Source organism: Etheostoma spectabile, unplaced genomic scaffold, assembly GCF_008692095.1.
Source record: "Etheostoma spectabile isolate EspeVRDwgs_2016 unplaced genomic scaffold, UIUC_Espe_1.0 scaffold00018880, whole genome shotgun sequence".
NCBI lineage: Eukaryota > Metazoa > Chordata > Actinopteri > Perciformes > Percidae > Etheostoma > Etheostoma spectabile.
In genome coordinates this window covers 16,465-35,832 of record NW_022604539.1, presented here as the reverse complement: position 1 = coordinate 35,832, position 19,368 = coordinate 16,465, and the positions used below count along the sequence as shown (strand labels likewise).

General features: G+C 40.4%; 5 non-coding genes across 5 annotated transcripts; 2 read left to right on the top strand and 3 right to left on the bottom strand.

Moving 5' to 3' along the window:
- Positions 1-1,707: 1,707 nt before the first annotated feature.
- On the top strand, positions 1,708-1,781 carry trnan-guu (transfer RNA asparagine (anticodon GUU)). The gene has a single exon. It is a non-coding gene; the product is annotated as a tRNA-Asn (tRNA).
- A 1,140-nt stretch (positions 1,782-2,921) lies between these two features.
- Positions 2,922-2,993, bottom strand: trnag-ucc (transfer RNA glycine (anticodon UCC)). Its single transcript has one exon. It is a non-coding gene; the product is annotated as a tRNA-Gly (tRNA).
- Positions 2,994-3,159: 166 nt separating this feature from the next.
- Positions 3,160-3,247, top strand: trnay-gua (transfer RNA tyrosine (anticodon GUA)). The gene is given in 2 exon segments: positions 3,160-3,196; positions 3,212-3,247. It is a non-coding gene; the product is annotated as a tRNA-Tyr (tRNA).
- A 4,370-nt stretch (positions 3,248-7,617) lies between these two features.
- trnaa-agc (transfer RNA alanine (anticodon AGC)) lies at positions 7,618-7,690 on the bottom strand. Its single transcript has one exon. It is a non-coding gene; the product is annotated as a tRNA-Ala (tRNA).
- Positions 7,691-9,664: 1,974 nt separating this feature from the next.
- Positions 9,665-9,737, bottom strand: trnaa-agc (transfer RNA alanine (anticodon AGC)). The gene has a single exon. It is a non-coding gene; the product is annotated as a tRNA-Ala (tRNA).
- Positions 9,738-19,368: the final 9,631 nt, after the last annotated feature.

Sequence of the window (19,368 nt, the reverse complement as noted above, 5' to 3'; positions counted from 1 at the left end):
AGATAAGGCGGAGGATGATGGGAATGTCTTGGTGTTTTCTTCATTTTCAATCATGTCGCCCTCATACTACCATGTGCTAACGTTAGCGCCATCCATACTACCATGTGCTAACGTTAGCACCATCCATACTACTATGTGCTAACGTTAGCACCATCCATACTACTATGTGCTAACGTTAGCGCCATCAAGCCTCAATGATTTGCTGTGAATTAATGCAGAATGCTGAATCTGTTGAGTTGTCTTGGTGGTGCGTCAAATGCAACGTACAGTTGATATAATCCCATCCATTTAGATTGAATTTGGTATTGATGACGTAAACAATAATAAGGATAACTCCAGTGAAATTATGTGAAAGTTGAGGACTAGATTAGGACTGGATTAAAGCTGATTCTGGTTTCCAACTTCACCCCAGGTGTGTCTGTTAAAACAGACGGAGACAACTTCTCTCTAGCTAAGTTTCCATCCACTTGTCAACTGAATTACAGTATCTGGAGTTCGGTAAAAAAAAAAAAAAAACTCATGCGAATAAAGCTGTGAAAGTGTTGATTAATATCAACGTGCAACCTAGCTAACAGGTGAAGAACACACCAAAACCACTAGCTAACTTACTTTAAATGTGAAGAACTATAGACTAATAACAGGCTTAAGTGAACTGACAACATGAGTTATACGACTTACAGTTCTCAAAGACGCACACACACAATCTCAGCTGGTTATCCTCGGGACAGCTTGTCTACTTTTAATTTCTCTCACTTTTCTCTCCGTGTAGCGCGCGCACCCGCTCGCGGTGTGTGCCGCGTGTCCGCGCTATTGTCCGACATAACCTCTTGTACAAAACGAAAGTAACGAGCCAATTTTTAAAATGTAAGGAGTAGAAAGTACCGATATTTGTGTTAAAATGTAAGGAGTAGAAGTAAAAAGTCGCCACAAAAATAAATAGTAAAGTAAAGTAAAAATATCAGAAAAATCTACTTGAGTACAGTAACGAAGTACTTGTTCTTCGTTACTTCCCATCTCTGCACACTCAGCTGTGTTTGAGGAATTTAAGCCTGTGTTGAGGTTGTACAACACATGAAACCTGCCAACTGTCCCTTAGACGTTGTCCCCGCCAGAATCGTGAAGGAGGTTTTTAATAGCACCATTGGGGCGAGTCTTCTCACTCTTTTTAAGTAAATTGCTAAGCCTGTACTTTGTTACTTTTACTTGAGTAAAGAAGTTAAATCAGTACTTCTACTTTTACCAGAGTATTTGTTAACACAATTATCTGTACTTCTACTTGAGTATGGGCAGTGAGTACTTTTGCCATCTCTGATGGTGGTTGGTATGCAGGTCACTTGATGTAATACAAGCAAATACACAAGGCCCCACCCAACAGTTTTGTGATACGGGGCGTGCAACTGTATGTCAATGATCAAGCTTGTTGCTGTGACCAAGAAACCACCAGCAAAATGACTGATACATCATCAGTTCCAGAATTTTCTTGGATGCCAAATGTTTGAATTTAAAGTCAGAATCCAATTGACATGTAAGAACAGTACAATGCACGTCCAGCTTCTACATTTCCGCATGAGTCAGCTTCCCCAATTTCTGGGGAACAGGGAAATAGCCTGATAAGCATAAATGTGCAGCGCAACCTCAAAAAGCCATAAAGCAAATGCTTGTGGCTTAAAGATCGAGCTCCTGCTCAGAAAACATCAGACAGGCGCAGTCTCTGTGGCGCAATAGGTCAGCGCAGTCGGCTGTTAACCGAAAGGATGGTGGTTCAAGTCCACCCAGGGACGTTTGTAGCTAACAAAGAAGCCAAAGGAGTAAGGAGTGCCAGACCTGTTATTGTTTTTAGGGAGCAGATTTACAGCTATACACTTTGTGGCTCACACAGTGGCTAAGCTTTGTTAACAACAAAGATGCCATTTGAACCTCCAGAAACTTGCTGGTAAGAAAGCCCATGCAGACCCCCCCCCCCCGTGCCTGTGATCAGGATGGCTGCAGTATCTAAGTAGTATGTGTTTTATGATTGTACTTTTGTTTTTGAATGGTACATGAACATATTTTAAAGAGTGGTTTTATATGCTGCGAATTTTGGCTGTTTTGTTCACTTGAGGTATTTCCGTGTAGTCTTTGGTCTTGGACAGTTACCTTGCAATCTAAAACTGTATATCCTATTGTCTCTAGAACAATAGTTGGCAGTTGGAGGAGTAATGGCTCTTTACAGTAAATATGCAAAAGAAGATGTTCACAAATTCAGCCCAGGTAAATGCTCAGCCCATATTCACACAGACCTAAACGTACTCACTTAATGCTGGTTACAATATTCTAATAATCAACAATGCCAGCGAAAAATGAAAAAGTGTGATAATTTTTTTAAATAATATATTAGCAGTTTTTAATAAAGTATTGGCTTTTTACTTGCAAAGGTTTTTTTTCCATAACATTAACAAGCATACCGTTGGTTACGGTCCCTGTGTCTAACACGAAGTGCAGGTAGTGTGGCCGAGTGGTCTAAGGCGCTGGATTAAGGCTCCACTCTCCGCTCTCTGGAGGCGTGGGTTCAAATCCCACTACTATGTTGTGCATATATTACATAGCTGGAAGCCAACCAATGTGGTCTCTTACAGCTGTGTCATTTGGCCTGAACTGGGTGAAGTAACTGGAATCATCCGTCAATCACCTTGCTGGGATTGTTCCTTGTTAACCTGAGGTTCAACGATTGGTGAAACCTTCCTTTCCAGCACTTTGGAGTAGAAAATCATCAAATAATTGTGATAATTAATCGTGATGTCCATATTGATCAAACTAATTGTCGTTATCATTTCGGCCATAATCATGCAGCTCAAAGAGATTTTATCAAACCAGGTTGGGCAAGTAACCTTCTGCTGACTTCTTGGAAAAAAAAGCAATTAACACAACTCAAAGAAAGCTACTGCGATGACTGGGAATCGAACCCAGGTCAACTGCTTGGAAGGCAGCTATGCTCACCACTATACCACCATCGCTGGGCAATGCATTGTTCACTTCAAATCTTGTAATACATCTGGGCATTGAGACTCAAAGTGTGCTCTATCACTGAGCTACAGCCCCTGATGAGTCAGAAATTCCCTCCAGGGGGTCCTGTGTTTTCACATTCACAAGAATGGGAAGTGCATAAGCATGTGCTAACTCCCTTCGATAGCTCAGTTGGTAGAGCGGAGGACTGTAGACGCATAAAGCTGAAATCCTTAGGTCGTTGGTTCAAGTCCGGCTCGAAGGATCTTGTTTTTCCAAAGTTTCCTTTCGAGGATCAATAAAGTATTTCTGATTCTGATGTAGAGATGGACAGACAACCCAAAAGAATAATATTTCTTGCCGGGACATAACAAGAAACAAAAAAAAGAGTTGCGTTAGACAGAGTTAAGCCCTGACAAAATAGAGAACTACAGACAAAAGTTGTGGAATAGTGCCAAGTGTTTACTTTAAGGTTTGTACTATAAAGTACAAAAGTGGATGTGGCCTAAATGCTGGAATAGCGCCACCTATCGAATGATGTGCCAAATTTTAAACTTGGCCATTCCTCGTTAGTATAATGGACAGTATCTCCGCCTGTCACAATACTACACACAGACTACTCTTGAGGGAAAGTGGCCCTTGGCTCAGCCTGTGTTCAGCGTGGGAGAAGAACTCTTGATCCTAAAAGGGAATATTGTCAAGCGATGGAAAGAGTACAACTCCTGGACATGACCAACACGTCTCAAGGCGCAGCAGTGTGTCAAGTCTGGGCACCTTAGAATTCCTTTTATGGTCTTCGCAGATAATGTGGTTCTGTTGGCCTTATCAGGCAGTGATCTACAGCGCCCACTGGGGTGACTCATGAGGGGAAAGCGGGCCTTGACTCAGGCTGTGTTCAGCATGGGAGGAGAACACCTGACCCTAAATGGGAAGGCTAAGACCCTAAATCAGGCTTTCAGTACCTATGGGATAATACAATATTGTTCACGAAGGCACAACTGAGATTTTTTATCATGTGATGTGTCATTGGTTTGCTACCAACGCTAAGGTTGCCTTTCATTGTCGGCAGGATTTGGACCTTCGTGGGGAGACCCCAATGGATTTCTAGTCCAGTGCCTTAAACACTCGACCACGACGACTCAAAAAGTGGTGATAAACCAACTGCTTGGAAGGTAGCTATGCTCACTACTACACCACCATCACTAGACAATGTGATATTCACTGCAAATCTTGCAACCCATCTGGAAATTGAGACTGATTTTTGCATTAATTAACATAAATGCAAGGAGGTCACGACATCCCACAACACTGTGCTATACAAATTTGCACAAATCCTTTTCAACTGCTGAGTAAAGCAGGACATGGGTAAAGTGCACAGAGTTGTTAGACACTAGAGATGAGCCGGATACTCGGCAGAAACGAGTATCCGGTACGGATAAAGCACTTTTGCCAAATACAAGAATAATACGAGTAATACGAGTCCATATCTGTGCTCGGATTGTTAAAAAATCTGACTGACGTGTAGCTGACTGTGTCTGCGTTCTGTGATAGGCTAGTCACAGCACCCCTCCCCTACACTATTCTGTGATAGGCTAGTCACAGCACCCCTCCCCTATACTATTCTGTGATAGGCTAGTCACAGTACCCCTCCCCTACACACAAAAAGTGTGTTGTCATGGAAATACTTTTCTAATCAGCAATAAATACAACAATGGTATTTCTAAGAGCTCCAACTGTGAGAATGTGTCAAGCTAGAGAGCATGCAAGTTAATGGAGGGAAACTTGTTGATTAGCGCCCTCGGAGAGCGGAATAAGGTCATAAGAAGTCATCAGTTGGGCCTGTGCCTCGAGGAATGGGGGTATTAGTATGACTAGGAGGGTTGGATTAATTTAGACTAACATATTCTCCATCACCCAGCCAGGTTTCAGTAAAACAAAACAAATCAATATCATAATCTGATATTAATTCATTCATCATCTTGCTCAAGGTTAAGGATTAAAGACACAGTTACTTTAACATCAGAGGGTAAGGTCTTTAATCTTCTGAGGTATGATCCCATCCAGAACTGTGCCATAGCTGCAGTCTTAGGATTTCTGGATGGGGCCGTGGCTGCTGTTATGTGTATAGCTGTAAATCTGCTCCCTAAAAACAATAACAGGTCCGGCACTCCTTTTCCTCCTTTGTCCTTTGGCTTCTTCATCACTCTTCTTTGTACTCGTTCCCACTTAGACCTTTACAGGAAATAAAAGATGGCTTGTTCCAGGTCTAAAATCATTTTCTGGGTGGGATAAAAACAGAGCTGATGAGTAAAAGCAAAGGTAAAATCACTGCCTTGATGATTAAAACCATTGCTTCTAGTGTTAGTCCTCTAAGTCTCCAGTATCCTACTCTCTAACTAACTTTCCTTACTGTGTCTGGCCAATTTGTTTCCCACACCCTTCCCAATGACATTTTTTGATCGGTCCTGGTCACAGTCCGGGGGAGTCCTGTCGTCTCAGTCGCTGTCCACGGCCCATGAAAATCATCTTGCTTCTATTATTTAGCTGCTGTTAAGACTCTGAAAAATGTTGAAGTAAACTATTGGCCACTTGTCTAGCCTTGGTGTTTCTGAGGGAGAAAGCCTCTGGGTAACATGTTGCATAATCACAAATCACTACGATGTAGTTGTGACCTGCCCTACTCCTACTGTTAAGGAGTTTAGATCGGTGGTTAGAGTCACCTGCTGCCTCCATGTCCCTGCTCGACACCCTCTGCTACAATTTTCCATGTCTCTTCTCTCTCTGTCTGTCTCTTTCTCTCACCCCCAACCGTTTGAGGTAGACTTCTCCCCACCCTCTTAAAGAATGCAAGAATGCCTCTCCTTGTCTCAATCTCAGAAATAACCACAGAATCACAACTTCCATTCATGTGCTTGTGCCAGTATTCAACCACCTGAAAGTCACTGTATTTCCAGTATCAGTTGTTTTTTTTGTTTTGAAACACCTCGTGTGAGGGTTGAACTCACGACCTTCAGATTATGAGACTGACGCACTGCCTACTGCGCCAACGAGGCTACGAAAGTACTCACGATGGTTGGGAAAATTTCGTAAAATTTGGTCTTCAATCTTAATAAAAACAATGTATGTGGAGACTTATGTACTCCACATACTTTGCCAAACTTTGCGTAGGAATCGGCGTACGCCCGTCCTACGCCGGTTTTAGGTCGTATGCACGTTTCAGAAATGAGGGCCAATGTGAGCACAATAAAGAGTTCTTGAAGAAAGGTTTGTACTTTAAAGTTCTAGTTTTTTTCCAACTCTTCTGGTAACACTTGGCACTATTTCACATCTTTTGTCTGTAGTTCTCTATTCTTTCAGGGCTTAACTCTGTCTCCCCCGCCTCTTTTTTTGTTTCTTGTTATGTCTTGGCAAGAAGTATTATGCTTTTGTGTCGTTTGTCCATCCGTCAGGCCAAAGAAACAGATACCAGCATGTAACTTTGCAAATCAGTGGCTCACCATGGCCGCCATCAAAGATGCCATTTGGACCTCCAGAAACTTTCTGGTAAGAAAGCACATGCAGATCCCATTCCCTCAAAACGTGAATCACAGATTTTCCAGCACCTGGACTTGATCAGACTGGGAATATGCCAAAGAGATGTTCACAAGTTCAGCCGAGGTAAATACTCGGCCCACATTCACACAGACCTAAAACTACTCATTTAATGCTGGTTACAATTTTCTAAAATAAACAATGTCAGAGCAAAATTGCAAAGAGTGAAGGGTGTTGATAAAAAATTTTAATAAGGGATTGGCTCATTATTGCCAACCTGATATCGTGAAGACAGAGACAGATCCTTTTATTCTTCCTTATTTCTTGTTGGAGAACAGAAGAACTCAGTTTTGTTTTTATTTTTCTGTTTGCATCAGTTTTCAAACCCGAGCACCTTATTTAGGTTTTGTTGCAGGAATGTTTTACTTTGAAAGAGTGTAAAACAACTTCCTAATAAAACAGGTTGAACTATCTGAGGTTTATTCATAAAGTGTGTGTGCGTGTGAGTGTGCTTGTTTGTGTGCGTGTGCTTGAGTGTGTGTGTGTCAAAAAAAACAATGATTCAGTTTGAAATATATTTTCATCCACAAATTAATTAAATTCAAAGCCTCGTAGTAACTCATAGTATAGTACGTCAAAATATTCATAAAAAGTCATAGTATAGTATGTCGAAAATTCATAAACGTCATAGTTTAGTATGACAAAAATTCATAAAATGTAATAAAAAGTCAGAGTATAGTATGTAAAAATTCATAAAAAGTCGTAGTATAACATGTAGAAAACTCATAAACACCATAATTTAGTATGACAAAAATTCATAAAATGTCATTAAAAGTCAGAGTTTAGTATAACAAAAAAATCATAAAAAGGCATAGTATAGTATGTCAAAATATTTGTAAAAAGTCGTAGTTTAGTATGACAAAAAATCATGAAAGTCATAGTATAGTATCTCAAAAAAGTCATAAAAGTAATAGGATAGTATGTCAACAAAAACATAAAAAGTCATAGTATAATATGTTGAAATATTAACAAGTAACAATATTAATAAGTAACAAGTCCAGATTTATAGTTCTTGTTGTAAAGCAAGAAGAATCTGAAGTATTCTGGAGAATGCGGGCATTGATCCCGCTACCTCTCGCATGCTAAGCAAGCGCTCTACCAATTGAGCTAATTCCCCCTTTTCAAAAAGAGTCATAGTATGTTGAAAAAAATCATAAAAGTCATAGTGTAGTATGTCAAAAAATTCATAAAAGTCATAGTATAGTATGACAAAAATTCATTAAATGTCATTAAAAAGTCATAGTATAGTATGTCGAAAAATTCATAAAAAGTCATAGTATAGTATGACAAAAAAATCATGAAAGTCATAGTTTAGTATGACAAAAAATCATAAAAGTCATATTATAACGTGTCAAAAAATCATAAAAGTCATAGTATAATATGACAAATATTCAAAAAAAGTCATAGTATAATATGACAAATATTCAAAAAAAGTCAGAGTATAGTATGTCAAAAATTCATAAAAAGTTGTAGTATAACATGTCAAAAATTCATAAAAGTCATAGTTTAGTATGACAAAAATTCATAAAATGTCATAAAAAGTCATAGTTTAGTATAACAAAAAAATCATAAAAAGTCATAGTATAGTATGACGGAAAAATCATGAAAGTCATAGTTTAGTATCTCAAAAAAGTCATAAAAGTCATAGGATAGTATGTCGACAAAAACATAAAAAGTCGTAGTGTAGTATGTCGTAACAAGTCCAGATTTATAGTTCTTGTTGTAAACCAAGAAGAATCTAAAGTCCTCTGGAGAATGCGGGCGTTGATCCCGCTACCTCTCGCATGCTAAGCAAGCGCTCTACCATTTGAGCTAATTCCCCCTTTTCAAAAAGAGACATATTATGTTGAAAAAAATCATAAAAGTCATAGTGTAGTATGTCAAAAAATTCATAAAAGTCATAGTATAGTATGACAAAAATTCATTAAATGTCATTAAAAAGTCATAGTATAGTATGTCGAAAAATTCATAAAAAGTCATACTATAGTATGTCGAAATATTTATAAAACGTCATAGTATAGTATGACAAAAAAATCATGAAAGTCATAGTTTAGTATGACAAAAAATCATAAAAGTAATATTATAACGTGTCAAAAAATCATAAAAGTCATAGTATAATATGACAAATATTCAAAAAAGTCATAGTATAATATGACAAATATTCAAAAAAGTCAGAGTATAGTATGTCAAGAATTCATAAAAAATTGTAGTATAACGTCAAAAATTCATAAAATGTCATAAAAAGTCATAGTTTAGTATAACAAAAAAATCATAAAAAGTCATAGTATAGTATGACGGAAAAATCATGAAAGTCATAGTTTAGTATCTCAAAAAAGTCATAAAAGTCATAGGATAGTATGTTGACAAAAACATAAAAAGTCGTAGTGTAGTATGTCGTAACAAGTCCAGATTTATAGTTCTTGTTGTAAAACAAGAAGAATCTAAAGTCCTCTGGAGAATGCGGGCATTGATCCTGCTACCTCTCGCATGCTAAGCAAGCGCTCTACCATTTGAGCTAATTCCCCCTTAGTCATGGTATGTTGAAAAAAATCATAAAAGTCATAGTGTAGTATGTCAAAAAATTCATAAAAGTCATAGTATAGTATGACAAAAATTCATTAAATGTCATAAAAAGTCATAGTATAGTATGTCGAAAAATTCATAAAAAGTCATACTATAGTATGTCAAAATATTTATAAAAAGTCATACTATAGTATGTCAAAATATTTATAAAAAGTCATACTATAGTATGTCAAAACAATCATGAAAGTCATAGTATAATATGTCAAAATATTCATAAAATGTCATAAAAAGTCATAGTATAGTATGTATAAATATTCCTAAAAAGTCGTAGTGTAGTATGTCGTAAAGTAAAGTATGCTAAAGTATGTCAAAAAAACATAAAAAGTCATACTGTTGTTGTACAAATATTTATAAAAATTCATAGTATAGTTGTCAAAAAATTCATAAAAAGTCACAAAAAGTCATAGTATAATATGTCGAAATAGTCCTAAAAAGTCGTAGTGTAGTATGTCGTAACAAGTCCAGATTTATGGTTCTTGTTGCAAAACAAGAAGAATCTAAAGTCCTCTGGAGAATGCGGGCATTGATCCCGCTACCTCTCGCATGCTAAGCAAGCGCTCTACCATTTGAGCTAATTCCCCTTTTAAAGAAAAATTATAGTATAGTATGTCGTAGTTAAGTATGACAAAAAAAATCATGAAAGTCATAGTATAATATGTCAAAAATTCATAAAAAGTCATACTATAGTATGTCGAAATATTTATAAAACGTCATAGTATAGTATGACAAAAAAATCATGAAAGTCATAGTATAGTATGTCGACAAAAACATAAAAAGTCATAGTCACTTCCTTAAAAGTATGTTGAAATATTCCTAAAAAGTTGTAAAGCAAGAAAAATAAATGTCGGTTATGCCGAAATAATGTTGGTTGTCTCTTAAACAATGCCTTTCGTTGACAGCAGGACTCAAACCTGCATCCATCGCCTTAACCACTCGGCCACGACAACCTGAAAAGCAGCATTTTACCTCTTTGCACAAATGTTCATAAACTTTTCAATTGGTTATTAGTAGTTACCAAACAAAGGCAAAGTGCAAATCGTAGTGCACTGCCTGTTTCTGTGGATCCTCATGGAGGCAGCTTGATTGATTGACATGCTCCCTTAATTGTACCATAACAGATATCTAATGTTTTATCAAATCGGGTTTGGCAAGTAACCTTTCTGGTTACTTCTTGACAAATAAAGCAAGTAACCAGACAATGAAAACTACTGCAACGGCAGGGAATCGGACCCAGGTCAACTGCTTGGAAGGCAGCTATGCTCACCACTATACCACCATCACTGGACAATGCAGCTTCTGTCCATTTTTACAGTTCATTGTCCGTCTGGATTTATTTGATAAAAAAGCATGTAAAACATCAACCCTGTGGTCTACAGTCAAGATATGAACATCATTTTTTTTAGGACAAACTGGGTTATTAGAAGATTTGGGTTGCAGTGAGGTCACTTGCATGTTAAAAATGGTTGTAGGACCTTAAAGACAAATAAATAAAACGGAACATGAATCTCACAGACATGTATTGATATCACAGACAGAACAGTAAAACCTAAGCCATTTTCCTCTCTAAAACACTTCTCATATGTCTTGGGAGTCACACGATGAAGAAATAATCATTATAACTTATACAGTTGACAAAATACATACATTTTTTCAAAGAAAGTCCAGACGCTTTTGCCCTCATGACATTTACTCATGCCATTTACTTATAACAATGACATATGTATTGATATTACACACACAGCAATGCTACACAAACATTTGTGTGTCTAAAACAGTTCTTCTATATGCAAAAATAAACATAATAAACAATATAACTCATATAAAGCACATACTATTTACAATTCTTCAAATAAGGCCCAAATATATCCCAAATCTCAAACCAGTGGGGCCATGTTCCTCTCTAAAACGGTACATATCTATTTTGTTCCGCTACAGCATCTTATATCGCATACTAGACTAGTGTGACCACAGTGTGACTAGGAAGATTGACCTCTTTAGGACTCCATACTCTTTGTGTGACGTTGTCTCCCATATATGGGCATATTACTTCCTTCTCTTCCGTAAACAGAGGGCAGAACGGAGCCGGGAGCTAGTGGCATAAATAAGCAAAAACGCGATGAATTATGGACATAAAGTGGTTTGGATTTAATGCTCAACGACCCCGAAAAAGGCTGGAAGTTCCAAGCTGGATAGAAAATCACCTGTAGAGGTTAGAAAGACCCGGAAGAGACCTCCGTAACAGCTAACTCGTTAGCTTTTAGCTGCAACTTTTGGTAAGTTTCTATCTTTTATGGTTATTAAATGATTAAGCTATGAATCAGAGGTGCTGTTTTTGCTTGTAGGCGAGTCTCTCGGGTTCAGAGGGTTGGCCATTTAGATTGTAAACAGTATGTTGGTCACCTGGTTGTTAATGTAATAGGAAGGAGCTCGAAATTTGACAGTATTGACTGGAAGTGATAGGCTTTGAGTTACATGGGGGATACACACTTTGCATTCAGTCTTGTAATCACCACACAAATTAGGGATCACTGAAATTTGAACTTGTGTTGCTGCAGTCAGAGTACACAGTGCTCATCCTGAATGGGCCAGTATAGTGCATCAGAATTGCTTGTTGAATGACCTATTAGCTTTGGATTGTCAGATATGGGAGGGGGAGTGGGCTCTGTGTCCAACCATTTCTGTGTAAAAAAAACACTTAAGAAGTCTCTTGGATGACAGACAAAACATCTGTGGAGGACCTTTTACCAAGTCCAGTTGCCCTCAACCTAGCACTTTTAGGGTAATAGCATGGATCAGGAACCAAATGGACACATCTGGACTCAATCTGGGCATTTTATGGCAAAATTTGACACGTTTAGACCATGAAGACAGTTATCAGTTTATTTCCCATCTGGCAGGGACATTTCTGGATTCAGGTTGACATTGTGGACAGAAACATTGGTGGATCTTGATTCCCACCATAGGATTTGGCCTGCATTGCACATTCCCTTCACATCCCGTGCAATGTATTGCCATTGTCGAGCACATTGCCACCCTGGTGACTTTCTTCCATGTCTCCATGTCTCCATATATTTGGGCTGACAGTTGAGAAACCTTCCCTTGTTAACTATGACATGGATGACGGAGAAACTACTATATCATGACATGTTTAATATAATATATTATATATATATATATATTATAATATATATATAATTTTTGAGACAGGTCCTACTGAAAGTCCGATGAATCAGTCAGGATGGCCGAGCGGTCCAAGGCGCTGCGTTCAGGTTGCAGTCTCCACTGAAAGCGTGGGTTCAAATCCCACTTCTGACAACCCCTCTCTTCATCTGGAACTAATGTGAGAGATGTGATACTGGGAATAAAGTACTTAGCAGTTCTTTGTTTTTTAAGGGGAAATAAATGTGCGCAAGAAATGCAATTTCAAGTAAAGTGTTTTGTGAGCATTTTCAACAGATATAAATTCACCATGTGTTTGTACACAGTAGACATATCTACTGCTGTATTCACTGTCTGTGGCAAGTCCTTCAAAACCTGTTCTTGACTTGCTTTTTCCCACATCCTCTGAACGCTTAGCTAACTAACTGACTTAAGTTGGCCAATAATTGTTGTGATTGTTATGTGCCTATCACACATGTGGATATTATGACAGAAACTGCCTAGCAAACCCTTGCAACACTTTTAAAGGTTCCATGGTGTAATGGTTAGCACTCTGGACTCTGAATCCAGCGATCTGAATTCAATACAATCTGAGCTAACCGGCCGGCTTTTTAACTGTTTAAAAAGAACAGATGTCCAGAAACAATTAAGGCCAAATCGAGCTAAATTGGCCAAGTTCTGGATGAGCTGGATGAGTTGTACACTTTGTGTAAAGTGGCGTGTCCAAACAAGAAGATGGAACATGATGGAAAGAGATGTAAGAAAAAATGTAACACACACATACACACACACATACACACACACAAACACACATACAAACACACATACACACACACAAAGACAATTGTACGGCAATGGTCCAAAAAAACCAACGAAAACAACAACAAAGCAACAACTACAACACCTCGAAAGGGCACCAGCTGCTCGTCCACCGACACGTCGGCGCCCGGGTTGTAGAGGTGAGGCAGCTGCCGCGTCCACTCGTCCCACACTTCTCGTACGGCCGCCAGTTTGTCCGAGGCTTGGCGGGCAGCTCTCGACTTGCGGTCTTCGAATCGCAACAGTCTAGAGTACGCGTGAAACTGCTTGATTGGCATTGTGGCGCGGAAAATGGCCCTGCCTCTCTCCTCGTGCCACAGGCTCTCCTCGTTGCGGGACCGGTAAACGCCCGCGAGGAGCAGCAGCCCGAGGTAGGCTTGCAGGTCCGTGACGTCCATCGCTTTCTACTTGCCGGCAGTGGCACATCTCCTTTGACCCTCGAGGTTCGTGGCGACCACAACCATGTCTTTGATTTGCCGCGTGACAAACAGGCCAAACGCAGACACTATGTCGTGGACGTGTTCCGCGGCGTACTCAGTGGGTCCCGGGCGCTGTAGTAGCAGCGCGGCAGCCGCGTCTGTCGTGTCCTCTTCTTGGTCGGGTTTGTCTTTTTCGGTGGCGTGGCAATGAGGTCTAGGGACACTGGGATGACACGTTTTCGAGGACAATTTTACTTTGCCATCTTTTGACACAAATGTTTCCTCATCCTCCTCTTGCCCCTCTTCTTCACTACCCTCTACTTCTTCTTTTTCTTCTTCTTCTTCGTCGTCTTCTCCTACTTGTACTTCTTTGTCTTCGTCTTCTTCTTCTTCTTCTTCTTCGTCCCTTGCATGTCCACCCTCTTCTTCTTCTTCTTCTTCTACTTCTTCTTCTTCTTGTCCTTCTTCGTCTTGAACTTAAACATCCACTTGGCCTTGGCCATCATCTTTGTCGTCGTCGTCGTATGACGACAACAAGAAGACAAATGTGTCTAAAGTGTATATTGTGTGTGTGTGTGTGTGTGTGTGTGTGTGTGTGTGTGTGTAATAAAAATAATTAGTAGGCTAATGTCAAGCCTTTAGTTTTCTTTTTTTAACCTCCCTTTCCACTCGCCTTTGCCTTTCCTGTTTTTACTACAACTACAAGCCACTGGCCAGAATCTCAGGGACTCAAAGGCAGGACAATGGGAGGGTAGCAGAACTAATACGACCGATTGAGTGTACCACGGGTCCCTGGGACCCAAAGGACAATGTCAAGGGTCCCCGTGTCCTGAAGGACAATGCCACGGGTCCTTGGGATCCGCAAGGCCAATGCCACGGGTCCTATGGACCCAAAGGACAATGTCATGGGTCCCGGGGACCCAAAGGACCACGTCAAGGGTCCTTGGGACACAAAGGACAATGCTACGGCTCCCTGGAACCCAAAGTACAACGCCACGGGTCCCGGGGACTCGGAGGACAACACTATGGGTAAAACTGCACGGGTCCCCAGGACCCGAAGGACAACAAAAGGGTTAAGAAGCGCCTGGCTAGCTCAGTCGGTAGAGCATGAGACTCTTAATTTCAGGGTCGTGGGATCGAGCCCCACGTTGGGCGGTGGTGTTTTAGAGAGTGGGAATGCCTGAGTTCTGTACCGTATCAGGTGGCTGTATTGGGGAAGATCGTCTGTCAATCGCAAGATTAGCAGTTCCATCCCAGTGTAAAAATCCCTGTAATTTAACAGACTAAAATGTGCCTGCATTCTACGATCATGGCCTGTGCTGACCTCCTGTTCCTCAGATCAAACTAAAGTCTGGTGATAATGCATGTTCAAATTCTAAAACTTCAACCTATTGTTCTAGAAGTGCAGCTTAACATTCTAGAACTGCAGCTTAAAAGAAAGATGATGTGTATTTTCATTAATTCAAAATAAAGTTGATGTGTATATGCATTAATCCAAAATAAAGTTAATCAAAAAGAAAGTTGATGTGTATATGCATTAGTAAGTAGACCTTTTGGCGTGTATGTGTGTGTCTGTGTGTGTTGTGGGGCTGCTAAATGTCAAGGGCTGGGAGGAGATGGATGCAGAACAACGTGGTAGTACACTGTGTGTGTGAGTGAGAGAGAGAGACAAATATAAAAAGCTTCAAGTAGACTCTAATAATATAATCATATTGTTTCTTCCACTTATTAAAATATCTGACTTTATTGCCACTATCTGTTTCTGCTTCTTTTTGATTTTGATTTGAGCACTAAGCACCTCTCTCCTCCTTCTCTCCATCTGCATGCAATCTCATCCCATTAATGCATGTTACTAACTCAACTTCTTCCCTTTCCTGGAGTCTTGTGCTCTCTCAACCCCGTAGTCTTGAGACCGGGGTCCGGTTCTTGGCCAATGCAGTTTTCCTTTACATCTTTTCGTAATTAGCTTTTTTTGCTGACATTTGTGAAAACATAATGTGGCCATGCGGACTTATTGTTTTCACTGGTGCAATTTTGACCCAATCAAGCATTGGTGGTTCAGTGGTAGAATTCTTGTCTGCCGCGTGGGTGACCTGGGTCCGATTCCCAGCCAATGAACTTTTCCTTCACTACTATTTGGAATTAACCCCTGCACAAAAGGGGCATGTTTGTGTGAAGGCAAACAACTTATTTCTGGTCGACTAGATTTCAGTCATGCATGTTAGCTCCATTTTGTTTGTTGGTGCACTAGGCACCCCAAGAGACTGGGATCCGGGGTTGCTTGAAGACGGCTAAAATTACCTTTTTGCTGACACTTGTGAAAACATAATGTTGCCATGCAGACTGATTTTTTTCAGCGGTGCAGTTTAATGTGCGTCAAGCATTGGTGATTCAGTGGTCAAATTCTCGCCTGCCACGCGGGAGACCTGGGTCTGATTCCCGGCCAATGCAGGTTTCCTTTAGTACTATTCTGAATTAGCCCTTGCACTTAAGGGGAATGTTTGTGTGAAGGCAAACAGCAAATTTCTGGTGATGTTAACTTCTAGATTTCAGTCATGCATGTTAGCTCCGTTTTGGTTGTTGGTGCAATAGGCAGCCCAAGAGACTGTCATCCGTGTTTGATGGAAGATGGATTAAATTACCTTTATGCTGACAATTGTGAAACCGTACTGTGGCCATGCAGACTGACTTTTTTCAGTGGGGGAATGTATACCGCGTCAAGCATTGGTGGTTCAGTGGTAGAATTCTTGCCTGCCACGTGGGAGACCTGGGTCCGATTCCCGGCTAATGCAGCTTTCCTTTACTACTATTCGGAATTAGCCCCTTCACAAAAGGGGAATGTTTGTGTGAAGGCAAACAGCTCATTTCTGGTGATATTAACTTCTAGATTTCATTCATGCATGTTAGCTCCATTTTGATTGTTGGTGCACTAGGCGCCCAAGAGTCTGTGATCCGTGTTTGATGGAAGATGGATAAAATTACCTTTTTGCTGACACTTGTGAAAACATAATGTGGCCATGCAGACTGATATTTTTCAGAGGTGCAATTCAAAGCATGTCAAATGTTGGAGGTTCAGTTGTAGAATTCTCACCTGCCACGCGGGAGACAGGACAAAATTCCCGGCCAATGCAGGGGCCTGTTGCACAAAAGCAGAATAAAGATATACAGGATAAGTGAAAAAGCGCAGCTTGACTTAGTGTGATCTGCTCATCGCGGCTTAATCGGTTGCACGTTTGCCGAGCCAGGATGAACAGGTGGAGCTATGTCAATCCAGGTGTAGATAGCTGGGATGAGTGCACGTTCACGGCTTTCTCAAATAGACCATGGGATCGATCACAGATTTACCGATGAAGAATTGAGAAGACGCATGCGCCATATGTTTCACCCAATGAGCAGCAGCTTCTAATGGAAAGTAACGAGGAGGGGAAGAATATATAATATGCAAAAAGGGAAATACGGCTCAAACGGAGAGAAAAAGCCCAACATAGTGGACCCGATTGAATGTGTATGGTTGTAAAAATATCTTCTTAGCCTATAGTCACTCCACATTTTTACAAAGTTGTAGGCTACACTGTGTTTTAATAGCTTACCATGTAAAGCACTATATAAATAAAATGGATTATTATTTAGCCTTTGCCTTAAAAGTGAGCAGAGGGAATTAATGTTCCTTGGGAAATGGACCCTAGGGACTCTAGGCTTAATTTCAAACCCTTATTCACAACGTGAGAACATGTTTTACAACCATATGCACAAATCTCTATAAGCTGTGTCTAATACTAAATATCTTTATACAATTAATGTTCATACCGAACAATCAGAATGGGCCAAAAACTAGAAAAAGAAGTAAGTGACTTCAATATATGCTGTGTGCATATATGTAAAACAATGTGTATGTTTTTTTTTTCTTCTTCTAACAAGTCACAGCATTAAAATAAAAAGATTAAGAAGCATTGTGGTGTTCCCGGTGTGATGAATGTAAACTACACTATATACAGTACGTATATAGGCCACGTCATTGGTCCAGGGATGTGAGACTAATTGAGAAGGTTATGAAACCAATGTAAGCTATAATAAAACATTAGGCCTACATATTACGGAGTAACACAAACTGTCCTTTATTAGAGAAGGACAAGCAACAAAATGAAATCATGAATGTATTGGTCTCTGACCAGTCTGCCATTAATATCATCTTGGAATATCGCTACATTAATATCGTCACACTTAATCTCCGGAGCGCGTCCTGTATAAACCTGAAGCTGAGACCACGGACGCTGCGCTGCTCATCTCTACTTTTACAGAGAGAGTGGACACTGACACAACTCGCAAGTCTGCTGGCAGGCAATAGCCACCGGCCACCGGCCACCGGGCACCAGGCACCGGGCACCGGGCAGCAGCCACCGGGCAGCGGGCAGCAGCCACCGGGCAGCGGGCAGCGGCGGCCACCGGCCACCGGGCAGCGGCCGCACGCCAGGCAGCCTCGACATAGTACCGTCCCACCGGGAAAAGTCCCACTCCGCATCAGGGTGCCAGTGCAACCATTCCTAACATCTAAACAGCTGTAGGGTTTAAATCAAACTCGCGAAAACAAAAGTGACAAGTAGGCTAATGCATGTTAATAAAAATAAAGCAGAGCACATGCAGAAGACAACGCAATAACTGTTAAACACGTTTATTTCGGATCAGAGCTGCAGCTGATTTGACACATGAGACTCCAGGATTAATCTTAGCCTGGTTGTTAGCCTGCTCTGGACCAGGCTAGCCGCAAAGAATAAATCTCCATGGTTACTTGGCTGGGCTTAATTCAATCTGGTTTCGTGCAACCGAGTCCAAGCTAAATTCATCCAGGATAACTTGAATATCCCGGCTTGATGCCTTATCCTAGTTTCGTGCAACAGGCCCCTGGTTGTTAATGTAATTGGAAGGAGCTCCAAATTTGACAGTATTGACTGGAAGTGATAGGCTTTGAGTTACATGGGGGATACACACTTTGCATTCAGTCTCGTAATCACCATAAAAATTAGGGATCACTGAAATTTGAATTTGTGTTGCTGCAGTCAAAGTATACAGTGCTCATCCTGAATGGGCCAGTATAGTGCATCAGAATTGCTTGTTGAATGGTCTATTAGCTTTGGAACCCCCCTTTCCCCACAGCTTTCAACTGTCAGATATGGGTGGGGGAGTGGGCACTGTGTCAAACCCTTTCTGTGTAAAAAACAACTAAAGAAGTCTCTTGGATAAGAGACAAAACTTCTGCGGAGGACCTTTTACCAAGTCCAATGTCCCTTGGCCCAGTTGTGCACTTTTGGGGTAATAGCATGGATCAAGAACCAAAACGGACACATCTGGACTCATTGTGGGAATTGTACGGCAATATATGACACATTTAGACCATGAAGACAGTTATCAGTTTATTTCCCATCTGGCAGGTTTATTTGTGGATTCAGTTGGACATTTTGAAGATAATTGCACAATGTTGACCCAATTGTCAGTCTATTTCCCATCTGGCAGGGACATTTCTGGATTCAGGTGGACATTGTGGACAGAAACATTGGTGGATCTTGATTCCCACCATAGGATTTGGTCTGTATTGCACATTCCCTTCACATCCCGTGCAATTTATTGCCAATGTCAAGCACATTGCCACACTGGTGACTTTCTTCCATGTCTCCATGTCTCCATATATTTGGGCTGACAGTTGAGAAACCTTCCCTTGTTAACTATGACATGGATGACTGAGAACCTACTATATCATGACATGTTTCATTCACTATATTATAATTTTTGAGACAGGTCCTACTGAACATTTGTTGGATCA